An 8,382-nucleotide genomic window follows, 5' to 3' on the forward strand; every position below is an offset into this window, starting at 1 on the left:
AGCTGGGCTCTAGACATGACCTCCTTTGCCCTGAGGAGATGCACACATGCCTCTGCTACTACTTTTCACCTGCGACCCTGAAACAGGGATGATATCAGGACCTCCAAGTATGATGTAAGAGAAATATAACTCCCAATCTGCTAGATGTCTGATACGTTGAGTTCACGTTCTGTAAAATTGAAGAATGACTTCTAGAAACAATGGAGGTTAAGAGTAGGAAATCTTTACTGAGGAAAGGAAAACTCCTGCTGAGTTTTCCTCAGGGAGGAAAGGAGGGGAAGGAGGAAAGGGGGAAAGGAGGAAAAGAGGGGACCCCCGGTGTCACTTCTCAGGGGAAGTTTTATGGAGCTCCACCATGTGGGTACAATGTGGGTTACAGCTGTGATCAACCAGTAAGATCATAAACATAGCTGCTTAGGCAATATTAACCCAATGGGGAAGCAGGACATACAGCCAGCGGGTATAGAAAGATCAAAAACTTCTCAGGTGGGCGAGGGATCTGGGGTCTTGACTGCCTACTGAGGAGAATGATGCCTCTTAGACCATGTGTTATCACTAATTTCACCCCTTGGGGAGTATGTTGGCCTGGTCCTTCTGTTGTTATCTTGAAGCCTGGCTCCCAACGGATGAGTTGTAGTGTGCTTTCACCTTTTGTCCTGACTCTCTCAAGGGCCCAGCCTACAATAGTCCTACCTAACTTAGCTGTCTGTAATAACCTTGTGCTCAGTCTTGCTTTACCTCAGTTTTCTCATCTCATCTGTAAGATGGGAACAACATAGTCTCTGCCTTACAGGAAGTTTACAGAACTGAGGAGCTAATTATACAGATTGCTTAACCTGGTACAGAGCACCAGAAAGTGTGAGCTCTACTGTAGTCCTTGCGATTGTTTTGAAGGTGAAGGAAGGAGGAGGTCATCCTTTCTGGGATGATGACTTCCTGTGGCAAAGGCGGTGCGGAGACACTGGCGTCGTCTCAGGCAGGGTTCCAGATCGGTCCTCAGCTCTTGGCATCCCGAGGCAGCTGGTCCTGGCCCAGGTCACAGAGGCGAGTCCTTGGTGTCCTTGATGTCAGTGTGTGCTCCTTCGGCCTCAGATTCCCTGGGGGGCCAATTCTGCCACCTGTTCTGCAGAATCATCCCAGGGCCCTTAGCAATCCTCTAAGTTCTTCATTACTTCTCTAAAAACTCCTTTCTGCTAGAACAAGCGGAGCTTCCAACAACAGAATCCTGAGTGATCTACGCATGTGAGCCTCTTTCTCTGTTTCCCTTTGTCCAGCTTTGAAAATAAACAGGAAAATTAGCTCAGGAAAAGGTTCCCATAAGCAAGATATAGGAACTATAGTGTTGGCAGTGCCCAGCCTGGAACCTGGGTCTCTATTCTTCTAGTCACTGTCTTGTCCCTTCCCTTCCGTTCCCTTCTGTTCCCTTCCCTTCCCTTCCCTTCCCTTCCCTTCCCTTCCCTTCCCTTCCTTTTCCTTCCCTTCCTTTCCTTTCCCTTCTTCTTCCTCTTCCTCTTTCTTTTTTCTTTTTTCTTTTCTTTTTTTCTTTCTTTCTTTCTTTCTTTCTTTCTTTCTTTCTTTCTTTCTTTCTTTCTTTCCTTTTCCTTCCTTCCTTCCTTCCTTCCTTCCTTCCTTCCTTCCTTCCTTCCTTCCTTCCTTCCCTTCTGAGACAGGGTCTCACTATGTAGCCCAGGCTGGCCACAGACTCACACAGATTCTCCTGTCTCAGCCTTCCAAGTGCGACCATACCTGGCAGTATTTTTCTTTTCTCTTTTGGTAGTGTTTTTCTTTTAGCGCAGACTTCAAGAAAGCAGCCTTCCTTCCTCGGTGAGTGTGATCCCTCCCACCTTCCCATATAGGAAAGGAACCTACATTTAATTTGCTGACTGTCTTAGTCCATTCAGGCTGCTAGAACAAGCACCACAGACCCAGGAGCTTATACACAACAAACAGTTCTTTATTGAAGCCCTGGAGGGAAGTCCAAGGCTGGATCTTGGCAGTCCAAGATCTAAGTGCTCAGAGGTTCCATATCTGGTGAGGCCCCAAGGCCTGGTTCTATGTTCTTATGTAGCAGGAGGAGCAAGAGGGCTCTGAGGGCCCTCTGATACGAGCACGAAAGTCACTCATGAGGGCTCTGCCCCGTCACTCCCCACGTCCTCACCTCCTAACACATTGCACGGAGCGTTAGGGTGAAACTCATGAATTCTGGAGGAGCACAGACATTCGGTCTATGGCTATAACATGCTCTGTTATGTTAGACTCACCTTCTAGAAGCTGATCATCCCTATCACTTTGTATCCCTACGTTAGCCCAGTCGAAGAGATGCTCATTGGCTGTCTGTTGAAAGATCCGGACTGAGCTACCGAGCTGGGTGCATCATATTATAGGATTTAAACTCTCCTGGAAATAAGAGCTTCTGAGAGAATCACGGAAAAGTGCACGCTGCTGTGCATGTGTGCTCAGTGCGGTGTTCCACTTTGAGCTCCCTGCCCGCTGAGATTTACTGTAAGCTGGGAACGAAAACCCTAACACGTTACAGCCTAGTGCAACGGGCCCGTGCCCCTTTCATTTAAGATTATGTTTCATTACTCATTGTTAGGTTCATATAGATTATTATTCATTATTTTTCTCCTAATATATAATATATATATATATATATATATATATATATACACACACACATATATATATGGGTTTTTTTGTTGTTTTTTTTTTTAATTTTAAAGATTCTAGGGGCTGGGGATTTAGCTCAGCAGCAAAGCGCCTGCCTGGAAAGTGCAAGGTCGTGAGTTCGATTCCTGGTACCAGAAGAAAAACAAAACAAAACAAAACAAACAAACAGAAAGATTCTAAATCTGTGACTAGTACTGTCAGTGGCCTTTACTTCTTGACAAACTTGTTTGGGTTACAGGTAAGAGAAACTGAGGCAGTGTCATTAGGACTGAACGGAGGCTTTGGTGTACATCAGAGACCCCAAGATCAGGCTGTCATCAGGCTCCCCGGGACTGGGCCTGCCCCACAGCAGCCTCAGAATCCCCACCACGCTCCCACCTCTGCGCCGTCCTAGCTCTCAAAGTCACCCCCACAGAGAGGTAGCCAGAACTAAGTCACTACCAGCTCGCGGTGGCCATGAGCAGCGGCTCACACGGTACAAACTCCCTGCACAGAATCCACCCCAGACAGGCCAGAGAGCCACTCTGAGAGGCCTGGGGCGTTGCAGACACTTGTACTAGGGGGTGACCGTGTCCCGGGAACGGGGCTTTGTACCTTCCACGGGAAATTCATGACACTGTAACAATCGGATTCTTCCCATTTAAAACACGCTGCTCTTTGCATATGAAGGTGTGTCCTCACACAGCGACTGGAATAGCCCGAGTGTGCCCAGGGGCTTGAGGGTTTCCCTCACCCAGGCAACACGCTATGGGCACCCTGAGAACAGTGAGCAAAGCAACCGGAAGGTTAACCAATGAGATCAATAATGGTAGAATTTTAAATGTGGCTGGGTGGCTACGTCGTACTCACGGTGCACATTAGGCGGTGTGAGGGGCCTCCCTTTATCTGGCCACTAAGGCACTATTTAAGGAGCTCTTAGTCCGGTAAATTAGGGTGAGGAGGACCGCCGTGGCTGAAGAACTCGAACAGTCCTGAGGGGCGCCCAGGGAGTACAAAGACCAATCCTGGTGGCGTAAACGGCCAGATAGACAGCGCAAACACAGCGTCTGGGGCAGCAGGGATGAGGGTGAGCTTCAGAGTGTCTCAGAGAAAGGAGGCTTGAAGGAAGTGATGGACCTAGGCTTTCACGGTGGGGTGTCAGTATCCAGAGCACAGGTACCGCAGGAATTTGCACACGAAGTTGGAGCTCAAGCTGAGTTTAGTCTGGGGACTGAAATCAAACGCAGGCCGTGGGCAAGAGGCTCAGGTTCCTGCTGTCCCGGAGGCCTGTCCGCGGGACCTGTCTCCTCTCTGCTACCCACAGCAGGCTTCCTGCCCGCGGGCACACAGGTTACCAGTGAAGGATTTTCTGTATCTTCATAAACAGTGTTTATTGCCCAGAGATAAAAGTTATTTTCACCTTAAAAATTATCATTTAAGTTATTCAAAACCTAATTATTAAACCGGAAGCATGAAAAGGAAAGTCACAGTTCTAAAAACATCTCACTTAATTTACAAATCTAGGTAATTTCCAGGCTTATTTAGAAAGCAATTGTTGCCGGGCGTGGTGGTGCACGCCTGTAATCCCAGAACTTGGGAGGCTGAGGCAGGAGGATCTTTACCAGTTTGAGACCAGCCTGGGCTACAAAGTGAGCTCAAGGCCAGCCTGAACTGCATAGTGAAACCCTGTCTCAAAAAAAACAAAAACGAAAACAAAATGCAATTGTTAACTTAATTAATAATGCCTTTAAATATTTCTTAATAATATACTTAACACAGGGGCTGGGGATTTAGCTCAGCGGCACAGCACCTGCCCGGCAAGCACAAGGTCGTGAGTTCGATTCCCGGTACTGGAAAAAACCAAAAAAGAAAAAAGAAAAGTAATATACTTAACATATTTAATCTTCCTTTGAAGTACTGCTTAACAAACAGGACCTTCCTATATTCTTGGGTAAGTGAAATGTTAATAAATTAAACGTACCAACGAGTGTGGTGGTGCAGGCCTGTAATCCTAGCACTCGGGAGGCTGAGGCAAGAGGATTGTTTCAGGTTTAAGACCAGCCTATGCTACAAAGTGAGCTCAAGGCCAGCCTGAACTGCATAGCAAGACTCTGTCTCAAAAAGACAAAAATAAATAAATAAAATAAAATAAATTAATCATATCATGATCCAAGTCAATTACTTAGTTGCCTAATTAATCGGAATTAATTATAAAGCTGAAATAGTACTCTCACTGCTCCAATTCTGTGAAGTGTGCAGTTCCTTTAACCCTAAAATACTCCTGTGTAAGTGTGAGTCTCCTAACCACTCTGGGGTCAAACAGGAAGGTCCTGTTTGTTAAGCAGTTCTTCAAAGGAAGATTAAATATGTTAAACATATTACTTTTCTTTTTTCTTTTTTGGTTTTTTCCAGTACCGGGAATCGAACTCACGACTTTGTGCTTGCCAGGCAGGTGCTGTGCCGCCTACCAAGGAAAAGCCAACATCACTCCACACTCTGGGCTCGCAAACGTGTGAGAGCCCACAGAGCAAACAAAGGCTGAAGCCACAGCTTCAGACGCGGAAGGCAGACCTCCAGGAGAGTCGTTTTCACAACCCTGACCCACTTCAAGTTCCATTTCATAATGACGGGAGTTCTTTACACCACAGCGTAAAGAGGGCGTGGTCTCTTCCAGGGCAGACTTCTCTGTTAGGCAGAGCAGCACGATACCTGGAGCCATGATCCTTTCAAGTGTCCACAAATACGTTTTTATTTTATTTTACTTTTTTGGTACTGGGAATTGAGCTCAGGACCTTGCACCTGCCAGTCAGGTGCTTGCACCACTGAGCTGTATCTCTGGCCCATGTTTTTAGTTTCTTTAAATATCAGAAGAAAAATTGAAGATAATGACAATATTATACGATAATATAATAGCATACAATAACAAATCCAGTTTGGGTTTGATTCGTCTGTATACAATGCCATGGTTAAAATAGGATGCGTAATACTTTCCCCACAAAGGCCAGAGTGCCCTGGTCACCGTAGCCCACAACAGGTATATAATGTGGCCCTGGTCACCTTAGCCCACCTGCTGGGTATAAGTCCTATCAGAACCTAATTATAAATTAAATTATAGAACTTTGACACTCACCACACTGGTCCCTCATGCCATGTGTTTCATGTTTCTTTGATTCTTCAGAAATTTACATATGAGGTATAGCAGAAAAATACATCATCTTTAAATTTTTAGAAGGTTTTATAGTAAAAGACATGTTGCCATGAATCCTCCTCAAAATCTTCCCCTTCCCCTTGAACTCATGTCTCCCATTGCTTCTGCCATTTGCTGAAGCAGCTTTGGAGTCCTCTTTTCTGAGTGTCTTTAGTTGCATGTTTTGGCTGCCTCCATGTCCTGAATAGATTCAAAATGCTTCTGTTTCTGGTCATTTTGACTTTGGGGAAGAATCAGAAGTTGCACGGTGCCAGATCCGGTGAATAAGGTGGATGAGGACGCAGCACCATGTTTTTACGAGAGTATCTTTCCAGTGGACGGCATTGGCAGCAGCATGTCTGTATTTTTTTACCACAACTTGTAAAGACACTCATGAAAGCAGACTGTAAGAACTGCTTCAGAAAAAATGATAAGCGTGCTTGAAGTTGAAAAATTAATGGCAATATGTCTTTTACTGTAATAAATTTTTTTTTTTGAGACAGGGCCTTGCTATGCAGTTCAGGCTGGCCTTGAGCTCACTTTGTAGCCCAGGCTGGCCTCAAACTTGCAACGATCCTCCTGCCTCAGCCTCCCAAGTGCTGGGATTACAGGTGTGTGCCACCACGCCCGGCTACTGTAATAATTTTTAAAAAATAAATATTCGGCATATTTTAATCACCCCTCATATCTGAATGCATGGAATTCTGTCTTCATATTCCTCTTCCCCTTTGCTTTCATGTTGTTTTTCCTATCTTCAAGGACATTCACCCCTTTACGCACATGTTAAAATGCTATCCAACAAAAAAACTTGGAACAGTCATTTCCTGAAGAAGCACATTCCAGTGGCAAATAAGCACACACAAAAAATCATGAGTCATCGGATAAATTAAAACTGAAACCACACTGTGATAGGATTATACACCCAGCAGAATGGGTAGTATTTTTAAAATTGACAACACTAAAAATGGTATAGCCACTTTAGAGACTATCTTGTCAGTTTCCTATGGACATTGTGACCCAGCCACTCTGCTTCAGACTATTTCCTGGAGGGAAGTGAAAACACAGATCTACAAAAAGACTGAGAGGACAGTGTGCCCCCCCAGCTCGGCTCCTGGTGGCCATGGCAACAGCCTCAAACGCCCACTAATAGGAAACAGATCAACAAGCTGTTCATACAATGGAAACTACCTAGCCAAAAAAATGGACTCTGATTCAACAACGTGAATTAACTTCAAAAACATCGTAAATGGGCTTTATATAAGAGAAGGTACTGCGTGATTCTTCTTCTGTCTTCAGTTCTAGAGGAGGCCAAACTAATTTATGGTGAGTGAAGTCAGAACAGGGACTTACTGGAAAGGAGTGTTCCAGAACTTTCTGTAATGATAGACATTTGATTTATATATTTGTCAAAACTCACCCAACGTTTTATTTAAGATTTGTATATTTCACTGGATGTAACTTTTACCTGAAAACAAAGATAATCCTCAACAAATGTGGATCTCTGCTTAATAACATGAATCTTTTTTTTGTTTTGTTTTTGTTTTTGTTTTTCTCCGGTACCAGGAACCGAACTCACAACCTTGCCCTTGCCAGGCAGGCGCTTTGCCGCTGAGCTAAATCCCCAGCCCCTAATAACATGAATCTTGACATCTTTAGTAATAAATTAATGCCTGTAACTTATATAGTGAAATGTAAGTCAGTCAGTCAGATAGTAGGCAACAGATTTAAATCAACGTTTCTCCAAAGAAGGTATGCAAATGGCCAGTAAGTTCATGAAAAGATGTTTGGCAACAGATGTTATACAGAAATGCAACTTGGGATGAGGATATAGCTCAGTGGCACAAGCACCTGCCTGGCAAGTGCCTGGTCCTGAGTTCGATTCTTGGTACCAAAAAACAAACAAACAAATGAACATACAAATGTAACTCAAAACCATAAAGCATGTCACATCAGACCAACAAGGAGAGGCAAAGGGTTCACAATATGTCACCCAATATACTTTCCTTTGGGGGGGTATAGGGGTTAAACTGAGGCCCTTAACGCCAAGCTGCATCCTCGGCCTTCTTTTTTTGAGATTAGATCTTGCCCAGACTGCACTTGAACTTGCAATATTCCTGTCTCTGCCTCCCAGGGCGCTGGGATTACAGAATTTGCTGCCACGCCCCACTTAAATATATCATTTTTGCGTACTGAATATTTTGAGCTAAAGGCACTTGAAAATCAGCTGACTGTCTGCCTTCCCCCTGCACCTGGAAACAGGCTGCAATGTTTCCTGTAAGAATGGCGCCCTCGTTGTACACACCAGGGAGCAAACAGCCCGGGCGTCCCCAGCAATCCTGTCTGTCCTGCCCGATCCCCGCCAGTGCACCCCTCTTCTTGTACTATAACATTTGGGGCCTAATGGCTTCTTTGGGTCTTCATTTTCCCTCTGAAGAGTCCACTGTGTGTGTGAAAATATTAAATGAATATGTACATTTTATCCTGTTGTTCTGTCTTCTTTTTTTTTTTTTTTTTTTTGTTTTTCTCCGGTACCAGGAACCGAACTC

This window comes from Chinchilla lanigera, unplaced genomic scaffold (genome assembly GCF_000276665.1).
Source record: "Chinchilla lanigera isolate Chin_1 unplaced genomic scaffold, ChiLan1.0 scaffold00073, whole genome shotgun sequence".
In the NCBI taxonomy this organism is placed as follows: domain Eukaryota; kingdom Metazoa; phylum Chordata; class Mammalia; order Rodentia; family Chinchillidae; genus Chinchilla; species Chinchilla lanigera.